The sequence below is a fragment of the Pinus tabuliformis genome, chromosome X (genome assembly GCF_031772625.1).
Source record: "Pinus tabuliformis cultivar Carrire ecotype Pingquan chromosome X, CPIR1, whole genome shotgun sequence".
NCBI classification, from domain to species: domain Eukaryota; kingdom Viridiplantae; phylum Streptophyta; class Pinopsida; order Pinales; family Pinaceae; genus Pinus; species Pinus tabuliformis.
The window spans coordinates 353,876,504-353,893,413 of record NC_142308.1 but is presented as its reverse complement, the minus strand read 5'-3'; positions in this window follow the sequence as shown (position 1 = coordinate 353,893,413).

Here is a 16,910-nt window from a genome sequence, read left to right as displayed (position 1 = left end):
TGGGAAACCCTTTCGGGAGAAAACCTAGTTGGAAAGGTGGGGTCGCTTCACTCTCTTTCTCTATCTGGAAATATGGCTGCAGATACAAAGAAGTAATGTTTGTGGCCCATGGGTTGCTACAGTGCACATATCCTCTCTATGTGCTCTACCTCCTATCTCTACTCGCTATATTTGCTCAACTATGGAACAAAATTCTCTCGAAAGAATCGAATGCCTCTTCCTCCTAGTGGCCCGGTTATAACACAGCCTGATAGCCTACTAGTGGTTAAGTTTGACTACATAAACTCTTAACTAGAGTTACAAAATAGACTCTTCTATATTCTTCTACATCAAAAACACATGGCTAGCCCCTTTTCGATGAATAATGGGGGCTGACGTAGCATCCTCCCAAACTATAGGTGTGAAAACAGGAAGGTCAACTTCTGAGTGGCATAAATTTTGCATACAAACTCTAATTGACACAATTCTTGTGCCATTGGAAATATCTCTATGTGTAGAATAACATGAAAAAGTGTTGTGCTCAAGAGTGTGTGTGTGTGAGAGAGAGAGAGAGAGAGAGAGCTCCAAGCTAAAAATGACAAAAAAAATCCATGAATTGATCCTCAAGCCTTTTGATCATTAAGGCGTCTATTTTCTTCAATTTCCTCCTCACATGCAACCTATGACCTTTCCCCTTGCTTTTCTCCTATTTTCCATTATTTTCATAAATAAATGCCAATTAATGTCTCTTTGCATTTCCAAAGCCTTTGCCAATGCCTCTTCCAATTTTCATAGCCATTAATTAATCACTAGTGATCCTCATCACTATGTTTTTTCCCAGCATTCAACTTGGAATATGTGTCCCATGACCTTGGCCTTGTTTTTCCTTTATTAACTTTCTTACATGGATTTTTAACCAGGGTTGTTACACCATCAATTCATGCACTATGCAGTAAAGTGTCCGCACAAGAAGTCTAAGAAGAAGCCTTTAGAAGGAGCAGGAGGTGAAGCACTTGCCTTACCATTCGAATTAGACTCCACCCTGATTGCATGCTTGTTGAGCATTGTAACTGGGAGTGTGTGGTATCTAGATTCAGGTGCCTCATTCCATATGATAGGATGCAAAAAATTCTTCAGTAGCCTAAAGCAGAAGGATCTCTAGTTACACATTGAACTTGGGGATGATGGGCGATACAATACCAAAGGAATTGCTACCATAACCTTTAAGAGGGAGTCAGACTCCCACCTTCATCTGAAAGATGTCATGTATGTACCTGGGCTGGGGAATAACTTGATCTTTGTAGCCGTATTGGAGGATTGTGGATATGATGTTGTTTTCAGTAAGGGGGAAGCCTTTTTTATACATGTAGCTACTGGTAGGTGAAACATATTGGAGCTCGAGTGAAGAATCTCTACATACTTGAGGTGGAAGCTTGTGTTGTACTGAGCAACAAGGCAGGAGAAGTGTAGAGTCAAGATGTTGGAGAACTCTAGCACAGGCTCATGGGACACTTACACCATGGAGCCTTGAAAATCATGCAACATATTACCACCAGTCTCCTGAAATGCACTCTTGACCAACATGATGTCTTCAAGGGTTGCACATTGGGAAAATATGTCAAATACACCTTCCAGGGCCGAGATAATAGAGCTGGAGCAATCTTAGAATGAGTCCACTCTGATGTATGTGGACCATTTTCTACAACCTCTACAACAAAACACAAGTATTATGTAATTTTTGTTGATGACTTTTCAAGAAAATGTTGGATCTTCTTCATGCGGAAGAAGGATGAAGTTTTCTCAAAATTTGTTGAATTCAAAGCATTGGTTGAAAAGGAGATTGATCGGAAATTGAAAGCCCTGAGAAGTGATAATGGAGTATAATATGTTTCTAGCACCTTCAAGGACTTTTGTGCCAAAGATGGTATTAAAAGATAATTCATAACACCCCATAACCCACAGCAAAATGGGGTGGTTGAAAGGAAGAACATAAGCATAGTGGGAGTAGCAAGAGCCATGCTACATGATCAAGGGTTTCCATTACATCTATGGGCATGCGACACCACAGTTTATTTGCAGAACAAGAATCCTCATAAAATACTTAGCATGATCACACCCGAAGAAGCTTTCTCTCGGAGGAAGCCAGATGTATCTCATTTCAATTTTTTTGGAGCTATTGTGTATTTTCATGTCTCTAGGGATAGCAGGAAGAAACTTGAGCCTACATCTAATATGGGAGTCTTTTTAGGATACACAGAGACACCACATAACTATAGGGTGTATTTTCCCTCACTCGGGGTGATAGTAGTGAGGAGAGATGTCAAATTTGATGAGGAGAAGGCTATGAAATGCTCTTTAGAGCAAGAGCTAAGTACCCCACTGGAGGAAGAGTTGTTAGTTCCAAAGGAGGAGCCTCAGATAGAGCTTCACATGCATAGGAGCAGACAAGAGGCAGAGTGGAGACGCCCACTCAACCAAAACCTTCCAAAGAAGGGAGGAAGAGAACCAAAGAAGCTGACAGATTGGTATAAGATGCACAAGAGCATGTGGGAGCTCCTATATCTCTGCATAGGAAAAGGAGCTCACCAGACAAGTACGATGGATATATCGCTCTCATGACAAAAATCATTGAGACAAAGCCTTCTTCATTTGAGGAATCAGTTACTCAATCAGTGCAGGTTGATTCCATGGTGGAGAAGTATGACTCCATCATGAATAACAATGTATGGCAGGTGGTTCCAAGACCAAAGAACAAGTCAGTAGTTGGTTCCAGATGGATTTACAAAGTGAAGCATGTAGTTTATGGGAGCATCGAGAAGTACAAGGCCAAATTTGTGGCCAAAGGCTTCTCTCAGGTAGGGGGAGAGGACTATGAGGATACTTTTGCCCCAGTGGCAAGATATTCCTCAATAAAATCCATTCTAGCATTAAGTGCGCAGATGGGGTGGAAGATCCATCAAATCGATGTGGAGACCGCCTTTCTCAATGGTGTTCTTGAGGGAGAAATTTACATAGAACATCCAGAGGGATTTGAAACATATGATAGGGAGACACGTGTGTAGACTCGGGAGAGCCATGTATGGTCTCAAACTTGCGCCCCAAGCATGGTACACTCAGATTGACACATATCTTTGTGGATTGGGCTTCAGGAAAAGTGAAGCAGAGGCCAATCTCTATCACATTGTGGTATATGGCAAGTTTCTTATCTTGGTTTTGCATGTTGATGACTTAATACTTACAGGAGATGAGCAGTTGATCCACTCTTACAAGGAGGACCTTGCAAGAGAATTTGAGATGAAATAAATGGGCTTGATGCATTACTTCCTTGGGTTGGAAGTATGGTAGGGTGATGGTAAGTTGTTTGTGAGTTAGGGGAAGTATGCCTTTGAAATACTTCAAATCTTTCACATGGAGAATTGCAAGCATATGGACACACCTCTAACTACAAACTAGAGGAAGGAGAGTGTTTCTTAAGGAGAGGTAGTAGATGTTACCATTTACAAACATCTTGTGAGATCCTTGATGTATCTGGTGAGAGGGCAAAGGGAGTGAAGCTCCAAGGCTTCGCCGATGCAAACTAGGCAAGGAGTCCATCAGATAAGAAAAGTACTTTAGGCGCTATCTTCAGTGTTGGGTTTGCAGTTATTTCCTGGTATAGTAGGAAATAGAGGTCTGTGGCACTCAACTCAGCAAAGGCTAAATACATGGTTGCAAGTCAAGAAGCATGTGAGGCCATATAGATGAGGAAAATACTTGTGGGTCTTTTTAGTCAGGAGATGTATCCAACAGTGATTTATTGCGATAATCAGAGTTGTATTAAACTCTCTGAGAATCCAGTATTTCATGATAGGTCCAAGCACATTGATATCAAGTACTATCACTTGCGGGATTATGTGTAGAGGAGAATTATGATGCTATAATACATTCCAACTGAGGAGCAGGATGCAAATATATTAAGAAAGGCATTGTTAAGAGGCAAAATAAATTCCACAGGTGTAGGATAGGGGTGCTGCAAAATCACTTTCTTGCTAAGAGGGAGCGTTCAAAATGTAGCAAGAAAGGCACAATTTGGCTTGTGACTTAGTCAAATTTAGTAATTCGATTTTCCACATCAGCAAGATGACTTGGATTGTAGTTAGCTTGTGTGACATGGCTTGTGTCTATTAGTTTACTTAATAAATTTGAGTTAGAGGCTAGAAGTAGAGTTCATGTAGTGATTGTTGAAATTTAGCAATCTAGTTTAGTTTGACTCAGTTAACTGAGCTAAAGTACTTAGTTGAGTCAGTTGAAGGTCAATTGAGTAGTAGAACTATTGTTAACTTAGTGATCTCTCAGTTAAACTAGTTAATCAACTAAAAATAGCCCAGACATGCATGAAATTCGAATTGCTTAGCTAGAGTGGGGGGAAAGGAAAATTGTAATTATTAATTGTATACTAGTTGAGTGTAGAGGCTTGGCAGTTAAGCATGATGGTTTGTGATGTGCTATGACTATGGCTCTTATTATTCTTTGATAAGTTAATGAATGGTTGATGAATGGATGGGCTAACAAGTGTTATTCCAACTATTAAGAGAGGGCATTAGACCTTCTTGGTGATTCCCAGATAAGTTTCAAACTCCTATGATCAGATATGCATTCATGACCTGTAGCTTACATGCTCATTATATGTTTGACGAAATGATTGTCATGGTTAGGCCTGGTTAGGTTAAGTTCGTGTTCAAGTTTTGTATGTTTAGCATCATCCTTAAGTTATTTATCATTCTGAGAAGTCTCGGGCAGTTATGGGTAGGGGTTTGGAGCCTGAGTTGGAATTGTAGCTTAGATATTGGGACCGCAGACACTAAATTGAGCAATTTAGGTCATAATTGCAAGGAGCAAGGCTTGTGAGTGTGGTTGGAGGCCTTCAATCACACGCAAGAAATGTGAAGGGTGTGATTGGGAGTCTAAGTCATTGAAACAAAATTCCAGCTCAGGGATTGACCACCTGGGGTGTTTCTTCATCTCCTAGGTGATCTATAGTCCCTGTAAGATGTCAATTTGTGGGCAGTAAGTCTCAGTTGTAGGCCCCACTTCCTTAACTGGATCTAGGAGGTCGGGTCATGTCGTAGTGGCACTCCGCTTCACATTTAGCCTGAAGGCTGTAAAAGTGGGTAAATGTGGGAGGGGGCGTTACAATTAGACAGTTTGTCACAATATATCTAATAATATTATACTTCAAATATTAAATTTTACACTATTACAATTTTCTTAGATCTATAGATATGTAGATTTTACTGTAAATAGTGCATGCATGCAAATAAAACTTATGAAGAAAATATGAAATGACAAAATAAAAGCTAACACACACATCAGACACAAGATTTTCTCTTAGAAACCGTTTCGGGAGAAAACCCCAGCTGGAAGGTGAGATAGGTCCACTCTCTTTCTTTGTCTGGAAATATGGCTACGAGTACAAAGAAGTATGGCCTATGGCCCATGGGTTGTTACAATGCACATATCCTCTCTGTGTGCTCTACCTCTTATCCCTCTTGGCTATTTTTGCTCAGCTATGGAACAAATTCTCTCGAAAGAATGGAATTTATTTTCCTTATAGTGACTCGATTATAACAAAGCTTGATAGCCTACTAGTGGTCAAGTTTGACTACCTCAACTCTTATCCAGAGTTAAAATATAGAATATTATAGAGTATTTTACATCATAATCACGTGGCTAGCCCCTTTTTCATGAATAATGGGGGTTGACGTGACATCCTCCTAAATTATGGATGTGAAAACAAGAAGGTGAACTTCTGAGTGGCATGACTTTCACATATGGACTTTGCTTGATGTGCTTCATATGTTGTTCGAAAGATCATTGTGTGTAGCATGAAAATATATTGCACTAAATCAACAAAGTTTTACCCGCCAAAAACATCATTTGAAGCCTCAAAACACTCTTGGAAGCTTTCAGACCCCGTTTTCCCAAACAGTGTCCCCCTGGTAAAAACGATCTTGTGAGTTGATTCCTCCACTTTTTCCATTCTAAATGCATTGAGAAGGATGAAAAACAATATATTTATGTAATTAATATCAACGAAGAAGTTAATATTTCACTCTTGAAGGTTGTAAGTAAGGAAGGGTTCTATTTTAGAGAAGTAGCGGCAATTAGAGCCAATATATGTATGCAAGTGTCGAGAATGTGACATAGAGTTGTGCTCTAAAGCTCTGAAGTAACTCCAGCACCAACATCGACCTTGTCCTCTGATTCAGATTGGCCTCATGACCCCTGCAGAGCCCACTCCTTGGGGGGGAGTGATCCCCTTCTCCTCCGCCCCCACCCAATCTAGTTGCTCCTGCTTTCTTGAACCTCATCTCCTCGCACGGACCACCTCGCGAATACCCATCAATATCCAAAATTTTCAAGCGATTAGACTCTATCCTTGAGATATATTTGTCCCCCACAAAGAAACTCTCTCTCTTGTTGAACAATGATTTGTTGGTCAAATCACTAGACTCTGGCTCTCACCAAAAACTGTGAAAAAATGGATACAATAGAACCAGTCTTTGAAAATCCAATGACAAATTTCGGTTTGTTTTTTTGGAAGAGGGTACTTCACCCTTTACATCAAATCTAAGGAAGATCAAGATCTAATCTTCAAGAATAAACCATACTTCATGGATTCGAGGGGCCTCTATCTAAATTGATGGACTTCAGACTTCGATCTTAAGCTCGACATCCTTAATGCAGTTTCAGTCTGGGTTTGTCTCCTCCAACTTCCTCTCCACTGTTGGGGAGATGAATCAGTAAGAACCATAAGTGATGCAAACGAAAAATATATCAATCGAATCAAACTAAAGGAGAACATGCTTGCATGCACAAGGATCTGTGTAGAATTCGATCTAACCAGAGGGATCCTAGAGGTAGTAAAGACAAAAGTAGATAGTTGGATGCACATCCAACAACTTGACTACAAGAAGTTCTCTTTCAAATGCGAGCTATGTCACAAATATGATCATTTCACTAATAGATGTCCAAAGCAACCAGTAGATGAGTCACAAGAGGCCCATGAAGCATAATGGGAAACTATCAAGTGCAAAAACAACAATTCCAACAATCTCAACAAACCCACTAAACAACTTGTGCATCCCCGTTTTTCACCTTCTTCCTTTGTTCCCTAGGACCCACTAAACAACTTAAGGAATTAGGACCCCTCATCCTTCTTCCTCCAACTCTTTCGAATCCCTAACTAATCTCCCCTTTGATCTATATCTAGATTACCATCCAACTACCAATCTTGAGCCTGAAGAGGAGGAAGCTTTTGAAGATCAACCCACTTGGTTTCAGCCTCACCTTTAATATATTGATTTGAGCAAGAACAATCCCTCTTCTCCCTCCCCTTTAGTAGATCCTCTTGAATCTAATCTTGCTCTCGTATATCCTATTTCCCATCTAATCAAACACCCTCATGCTCCCTTGAACTCTTTTGATCCCTCCTTCACATGGACACTGACCAGAACCAAAGCTAAAGAGGTTTTAACATCATCATAAGTGATTCAAAATAAATATGGAAGGAAGACCAATAAAGAAGTTCGAGATGAAGCAACACAAAAAGACATGGCAATGGGCATTCAACAACCAATGGACACATATTTCGACAAAGGGCTAGTAGTGAAGGAAACACAAACCAAAGCAGGGAGAAGTAAGGGCTTTTCCACCCCTTCACAAGGTAAATAATTAATCCTGTCTCTTGGAATGGCAAAGGCCCTGGGCATGCAATAAAAACAAATGTAATGAAAAATTTAATTAGATCAGAAAACCATGCAGTCATATCAATCTAGGAGACAAAATTAAGTGAGGATGGAATGTCATCTATAGTCAAGATCACTAAGATCTTTTAAAGAGGTAGTAATTAGTGCAAGAGGGGCATCAGGAGGTATATGCACCATTTGGAACCAAACAATTTTGGACATTCAAAGCATCCACATAGATTAACATTGAATTAAGACCAATTTCTACAATAAATAAATTGATAAAAATCTCACAATCTATAGCATTTATGCTCCTGCGGATTAGAGAGATAAAGAACAATGTTGGAATTCTCTAACAATCAAGTTAGAGTTGTTCTTGTTAGGACATTGACCCACATAGTGCCCAAACTTATGACATGCAAAGCACTTAATTTTTCTCATGTTCTTTTTCTGTTCACCCTTTAACTTGGCCCCACTTTTAGGAAATTTCTTTGACTTTTCCTTTTCCTTTTCTGAAAGAGCAACATTTTCCTCATCATCTCCATGTTGCTAACTAGTAGAGGCCAAATGAAGCCTACATTCTTCTTGTACAAAATCATACCAAATCATCTCCTAATTAGGCATGTTCTTTCTAGAAACAATCCCTCGTACAAAGTTGTCCCATGGTTTATAAAAACCATTTAAGGTTGTTGTAACCAACTTTGATTCTTTCACCTTCTCACCAATTAACCCAACTCATCATGCAACTCTAACATTGTGGTAAGATATGATGTAACTATATAAATTTTAGTCATCTTAGTGTTCCTTAATTTCTCTTTTAACACCATTTTTCTATTTTGGTTTGAACTCTAATATAACTTGCACAAAGATTCCCATATCTCAAATGCATTCTTCTTACATGTAACATGAGCAATCACATGGTATTTAATGGCATCAAGGATAATCCTTTTGGCTTTAACATTTTTTATTATACTTGGCCATTTTGGTGGTAACTAGCATGTTATACTAGGTGGCGACCTAAACCTTGTTCCAAGTGTTGAAGAAAAAAGAGGTGGGCTATTCCTTCCAGATCCAAGTAGAGACAAACTCAAAGCTATAATGATTAAGCACAACCTAATGGATATCAAGCCAAAGTCTAGCAAGTATACTTAGAGCAACAAGCAAACAAGATTAGGCAATATCAAGGAAAGGCTAGATTGATTCTTAATCCACATGAGTCTCATTGCAGGTTATGGAACATCATCTTCCATAATTCTCTCAATAGTTGAATTTGATCACAAGCCCATCTCCTTAACCTTAGGGGAGAGCATCAAATTGAGCCCTCTCCCATTTTGATATAGTCCCCTTTGGTCCACCAATGAAGATGCTAAACAGTTGATTCAACAAACTTGGCACACTAGAATCAATGGTTCCACCAGCTACGTTTGGGAAACAAAATTAAAGTTAGTTAAAACAACTCTAGAAAGCTAGGAAAAAATGATCTTGAGAGAGATAGCTCATGAGAAGATTGATCTCTGAAAGGAATTAGTAGATGTGTAGGAAAGACTAGAAAATGAGGAGGACACAATAGAATTGCAAGCCAAAGAAAAGGATGTATACTAGAAATTATAACAAATCAACAAGAAAGAAAAGGAGGATTAGAGAATCAAATCCATAACTTTATGGATACAAGTAGGTGACAAGAATACAGTTTTTTTCCATAATCAAGTGAAGGCCAAAAGGAACAAAAACCATGTAGATCAAATATATGGAGAAGGTAACGTCCTCATTGAAGGGCCATAAGTGGTTAAATAAGAAGCATGTTAACACTTCAGTAGACTACCAATTTTGAGGAAATCCTTAGGCCAATCCCAAAAATGGTATCAGAAGAATCCAATGTAGCATTAATAAATCCAATGGATGAAGTAACAGATGGTATGGAGCCTGCACCGTGATAAACAGACGGGCATAGATGGATTTACCATTACCTTCTCTCACTCTCACTACGAACTTATGAAAAAATATTTCCTCAAGATGATACACTAGGCTTAGAAGAAACACAAAATAGGGGGTAATACCAACTCAAATTTCCTTACACTAATTCCTAAAGAAACTTGACTAACTACTTTCGATCGATTCTGACCCATATCCTTGTGCAATTCGCCTTATAAAATACTAACCAAAATCCTAGCAAATCAACTCAAGAATCTCCTCCCTTAGCTGATCTCCAAAAATCAAGGTGGCTTCATCCAAAAAAGATAAATCATGGATAACATCCTTTTAATCCAGGAAGTAATCCATTCAATCCTCTCACGAGAAGAACAAGGCTTCATTCTTAAGCTCGACATGGCAAACACTTTCAACAAAGTAAGGCATTCATTCCTCTTTGTTTTCTTAGAAAAAATTGGTTTTGCTAATGATTTTGTTGATCTCATCAAAGCTTGTATTTGCAAGCCTTGGATAGCTTCTCTAGTAAATGGAAGACCGAGGAAATTCTTTCATTGTACAAAGGAATAAGGCAAGGGTGTCCCCTTTCACCCATCCTTTATATCAATATGGTAGAAGCCCCCATCAGAAAACTTGAGCAAGATAGACAAAGAGGGTTTATTAACGGAATACATTACAACATAGGAGTAAAAAGCTTAAACCATTCCTAGTTCACTGATGATACATTACCAGTAGGAGGAGCATCTCCCAATGTGGCTAGAAGACTCAAGAACACTTTGGACCAGCTCTTAGAAGCGCCAGAAGGACTTCTCAACAAGCTAAAAAGCAATATATATGGTTGGAATAGCCCCCCTAAAATCCTTAGGTGCATCTCCCAAATCTTTGAAGTCCCTTATAAATGAAAGCGGACTCATTTCAAATACTTAGGAATGCTAATTTTTAAGCAAAATGCGAAGGCTATGGTCTGGTCATAAACCATAGACAAAATGAAGAAAAAGTTACAACATTGGGGAACACAAGGTTAAACTTGGCAAGTCGGGTCATTCTAATTAAATGCATACTATAATCCCTCCCTATATATCAGTAAGAAGTCCTACAAGCACCTTCCAACATCCAAAAACAAATAGAACTCATCTTCAATAAAAATTGTGGCAAGGAGGCAAGACAAACACTAAAAAATTCAAGCTCCTCGATTGGAAGAAGTTAATAGCCCCTTATGAAAGAGGGAGGATAGGTATAAAACAACATAAATTTATGAATTTAGCTCTGATACAGAAAAATGTCTGGAGATTAGTCATCGAAGGGTCTGCTTGGGGGAAAAACATGATTGAAGGAAAACATTTGAACACGTCTTGTCGACATCTTCTTCAATCCTGTATTCCAATTAGATCTTGCTCTCCAATCTGAAAATTGTGCAAAAAGGCCTTCCCTTTCATCAAATCCCATACATTCATAATTCTGAGGGGTGGACAAGAGATTGACCTCTAGGAATATAATATATTAAGCAGACCAAGATTATCCTCCATCCTAGAAATCCAACAACTCTGGAATTGGCATGAAAAAAAGGGAATAACAAAGCTGGCACAAATCTGAACCTGGGATCAAAATGAATTAGTTTGAAGGGCTTGGAAGCCTCCTCCTATTCCAATTGGGCTCTTTTAGCAATGGAGTTTACTTATCAAGCACTTAAAAGGTGCCACACCTATCCAACTCGCACATTAGGATGACTACAAATGGAATTTTATAGGGAAGGAATACATAGTTAAGAGTGGTTACGATGCACTTCAAGAAGACCAAGAACGATAACCCATATAGCCATATTGGAAGATTGTTTGGAAAGTAAAAATTTTTCCCAAGATCAAGCTCTTTAGTTGGACTCTCCTCGTGGGGAAGATCTTGACATCCAACAACTTCAAGAAGTGCAACATACAAGGGACCTTCAAGATTCCCTTTCTACATTAACTCTGAGGAAACAATCCACCATTTGTTCCTCTCCTACCCCTTCTCCCAAATGTGCTGGAAGGAAATGCTCCAACCTCTCCTTTTTCATCCAAACTTTGATTTGAACATCACAAACTTCCCTACACACTGTAATTCAAGTTACCCCTATACCTTCAAAAAGATTTTTTTTCTAAAATGTTTATGGCTCAACCTTCCAGCATTCCTATGCCAGAAGCTATGCCTAACAATAAATAAAGCATCTTTGACAACAAAAAGCCAGAGAAAGAGAAGACTTTGGCCAAAGTGTGGGGCCTCACAGTTAAAGTTATATCCTTAAAAGGAAACAATAAATTTGATCATCAATGTTTGCAGGGGGAAGAGACTCAATGGTTCATATCATCTTAGAGAAAACTCCTCAAATCACCCAAATCCTCCTAGAAGCTCTCCCGTTCTCCAAAACTGGAATATTAGAATGAAAGACAATGATTTTAAGATTTGGTTAAAAGGGCATAAATGAGCTTGCCTCTTCTTCTATGGTGGCTCGAAAAATAATCCAAGGAGAGCAGGGGTAGGGGGAGTCATAATAGCTCTAGGAGGGGAAGAACAACCATCTTATGAATGGGGCCTCAATCAATAATCGAATAATAGGGCAGAAGATTATGGCCTTCTCTTAGGTGTTACAATCCTTCGTGAACTTCACATTCAAAATCCCATTGTTCTATGGGATTCTACTTTGCTCATCCACCAATTGGTCAAAGGCTCCAACCTAAAAAAGGCAAAGACCTGCCAAATTTTAGCTCATGGTTGAAATCACCTAGCACACTTGGGGGACGTATCATTCTATCATATCTTAAGAGGTAATAATTTTGCACCTGATCATTAAGTAAGTAAAGCATGGCATCGATCCCAAGGGGATGCCTGAATAAACATTGATCTCCAGCTTATCCATATTCCCTAACCGTGTGCTTAGAACCCAGCCTCCAATTGAGTTCGATTTCATCCTCTTCTGAACCTGAGTCAATCTCACACACTAGAGTTTTCATTCTCAGTACCATTGACATTAAAAGGACTCTCAATGGTCAAATCTCCCCCTCCTTTGTAGATTCAATCAATAGAATAGGACAATTCGATTAGGGGAAAATCCCTTCTCCATCATCACCATTTATCAAGAGGTTAGATACTAATCTCTCAATCCACCTGTAATGCATGACTCTTCATGCTAACATTCCTTTAAATCACCCCCTATGATCACATTTATTATCCAACACTCTGCTTATTCTTCCCCTCTCCTCATCCTTTCGTTCCCCTTCGCTCCACTACTCTTCTCCAATTTCATCTACCTACAATGACCTCTAATACCCCTTGCATTCATTGTGCCTCACTTAAATTTGAGTTGGACCAATTCAAGGAGCTACAAAAGAAATGGAACGAAGAGTGTTACGAGTCTTTCAATACTGAGATCAACTATCTACAAGCTGACACATCCTCAATCAGAGAGGCGATAAACTAGACAAATCGACATTACCTTCGTATTGAGAAGGTGTTATTTGCTCTTCATGACATCATTGATGTGCATCATGGTCGCATCAAGAGCCTAGAGCATCAAATATCGCTATAGGAAAGGAAAGCTGCAAAAAAATTAAGTTCAGATAATTGAAGTCTCAACGAACCCCCGACAGAGGAACGCCCCACCAACAAGGCATAACATGGTTGAGAAAAATGCCATAGTCCAGAAGCATCAATATTCTATTAATCTTCGATGTAATAAACAATGAAATGCAGAAATAGCCTACTTAAACAATTTGTAAGAATCTACACAACCAATGCAACAAGAAAATATGGCTTCTCTGTAGTAGCTAGGATTTTTATACAAGGAGCTCTTCCAACAAAGTTGCCCTTTCATTTTGCAACAATGTACCAAGGCTTTCCAACCTTAGATTTTTCATAATTAATGTAAAATATAACTGCTTTTATTAAAAAAAAAGTGTCGACATTGTGCCAGTTCTCCATGGAGAACGTCAGTTCATGTTCTCGTAATAGTGAACATGTCGGCGTCAACTAGATTATGGGCAGGATTCTAGAGGCAAGGAAGGCATGTTGCGTGCCTTAAACCAACGAAATGAAGCTAAAGAGAAAGCACGAAAATTCCTCTAGTTATTAACAAATTCCAAGCTTGAACTAACGTAGATCAAAATTTATCGTCTGTAGAGTGAATTCAAGATTGAAATGACAACGATTCATTGTAGCTTGGTGGAGATGGAAGACATGTTTGTCATAGGATTTCAACTAGCACTAGTAGAGGGCGAATCCAGTGAAGACGCAACAAGGAAAAAAGGGAAGAGAGTTCAAGATCCAGAGTAGCATGATTGATCAATGAGCTCCAATTCTGAAGAAGAGCCTAACTTGGAAGGCTAGTTATTTGATAATTTCTTCTTTGTTTTAGTTTATTATGTTATGTAGGTTATGTATGTATTTAGGAGTTTGCTACAAAGCATATAGTAGGCATCTATTCAGAATTTTAGGCAAAAAATGCCATAAGCATAAGCTTCTTATGTTTTGGACTCCTAAAAATAGAATTACAGTGGAGTTGAACGAAATATGTAAGGGTTCTAACCCGAAAGCCAAATTTTATTTTTAATAGAACTCTCCTAACTGTCCCTTTGGAAAAAACAATAAATATGATTTATGTAGAATATTGGAGCATGCTTCTTCCATAGTTCATAATGGAACTCATGTGGGTGTCCATAAATGCATGATAAATCCAAAGGACCAAGCAACTTCGCTTACAATTCCTCACACATTTGCACCATGCCTCAAAGTATGAAAAGTGGAGTCGCAAATGTGAGCTCTTGAAGCGCTTTCTTGCCGCCATTGCCTCCATAATCAACAAGCCATCAGATGTGGTCTTGCCATGTGAATAAGAGATTCCTGAGAAAAGTACTCATAAAACTAATGTAGCAAATTCACACAATTTGGAAAATGGACTTTAACCTCAACGACAATGCCAAAATGTTATAATAAAATGCAACACCCCCTAATGATGTAAAGTCCAAAGCATCAAGGGATTAGTTTTCTACGCTCATGAAGGTTACCCAAATTGACCTTGATAGCTCTTCCTAAGACTCTAGGTTGACTCTTCTCCAACTAAAGTGGGGCTTCCTCGAAGACAAGGTTGCTAAAACTATGGAGTGGAGGCTCGAGGTAATTTGTGAATAGTTGGTCTAAGCAAAACAAATGGTTATATCAAAATGGAAAATAAATGGTGTGAGAAAGGAACATGAAGGTAGAAATCATAAAACCAAGTGCCAATCCATATATTGGCTAAATGGAGTTAAAGTGGTATGAATAATAGAGGGTGAGTGCATGAGAATATAAGGAAATAAGGGCTATTGTGCATGTGACAAATCAAACTTAACTTCCTAAATTTTATAGCAGAAAACTACCCTTGAAGGCTACATGTGTTGTACTTAAGCATTTGTCATGAATGTGAGATTGTGTTAACTTACGAAAAAATTGGTATGTTCTATAGTAGGCTTACATAATCTCGATTGAAATAAGAGGGTTGAAACCTCACATTACTCTATCCAAAATGAAGCATGGTTCACTAAAAAGGTAACCACAACATGCTACAAGGTTTTCCTAATATAAATTCAACACATAAAATACAAATGCACAATGGAGCCTCGCATCAAATGAAAATATACCTCAAATCATCCATTAAGCTTGCAAAATAATGTACAATGTAGCCCAAAGGGAGAGCTCTTCAATCCCCAAATTCTCCACCTTTATATAGAGTGAGTCTCTTTTCTCATACAAATAAAATATGTTTCATTTTTAAGTAACTTTGTGGCACGTCCAACAAGTATTTAACAATGGAGTAATTAATCTCCTAAATCCATGATTGACCAAGTTACAACATGTAGAAATTAGCCTCTTAAAGGCAATTTTCCCTCATCCAAAAATAGCACTATTACGCACTTAATGATGCTCACAAAGAAGACATTCCAAAAATTATAGACATCAAACCAGTCAAATACCAAGTGTCCCCATGGAATGCACCCTCTAAGAATGTGTGTGCATACAACCACTCCACGCATATGAATATCGAAAATGATTGTTATTGGGAGGTGTGTGGCACATGCGTGACTTAGCAATGGAGACTTTCCTTTCTATTATTGGATGTGTGTGTGCGAGAGAGAGAGAGAGAGAGAGAGAGAGAGAGAGAGAGAGAGAGAGAGAGAGAGAGAGAGTATGCATGCAACCACTCCACACATATGAATTCCAAGATAGCAAATTCCATCAATTAATGTGCAACAAGTGGATGGAGTGCTCCATAAATAAGATGTGGTCAAACACTACAATAACAAGTCAACCATGTCCACAAATCGAATATAAAGGGATACAGATGAATTATGGCTTTATCCATGCCAATACATACATACATACATATATATAAGAAATGTCTCCGTTTCCACAAATGCACCTTCCAAGAATAATCTCTAAAAATGTAACGAGACCAAGTACAAGAACATGCTAAGTTGCACATGTGACCCTCCACATGTGTCACATGCCTCCCAATAACAATCTCCATAACTAGGTCAACTAAAATAATATATACATGCCAAATCAAAAATGTGAAGGCACTTTCTAATAAAGGTCAAAGATGCTAAGTGTTGCTTCAACATCCATGCAATAAATATGAGAGAGCACCCAGGAGGGGTGCACCCTAAAATAATTGTGCCATGAGACTACCTCAACCACCCAACAAATCATAAAATATTGTCCATGTGAAGTGCACCCTAGGAGAATGTGGTAAGGCGATTAAAACCTATCAATAAATAATCCTCCTAAAAGTGTCCAACCAACCCAAAAGAGTGCACCCTAAAGAAGTGTACCAACCTCCCTAAGAAACAAAAAATATATTGCATGCATTGAAAATTGTACCCGGGAAGGGGGCACACCACTAGAAAGCTTTAACTAAGTTCAATCCATATGTGTAAATGATATATAATAAGGAGGATGCCCAATATATTAACCTTAATTTGGATAAATTTGATTATTTTAACCATTGAATAATTGAAGCAACTTCAATATTTGTGCACAAAGTTTAATGTTTAAATCTAACCAGTGCTCTTCCCAAGAAGTCACCAACAAATTAAATCACCATAAGTGTGTGTGTCAGCGAAGGATACACTTTAAAGAAAGTTTAATACCATGTAAATGAAAGACATTCTCTCTGGCAAAACCCCTCCACGTTAACAACAAAACAAAACCCCTCCATGCACCACCACCAAGGGATTGTTACATCAAAATCACCATCTAATCCTTAGGAAAAGG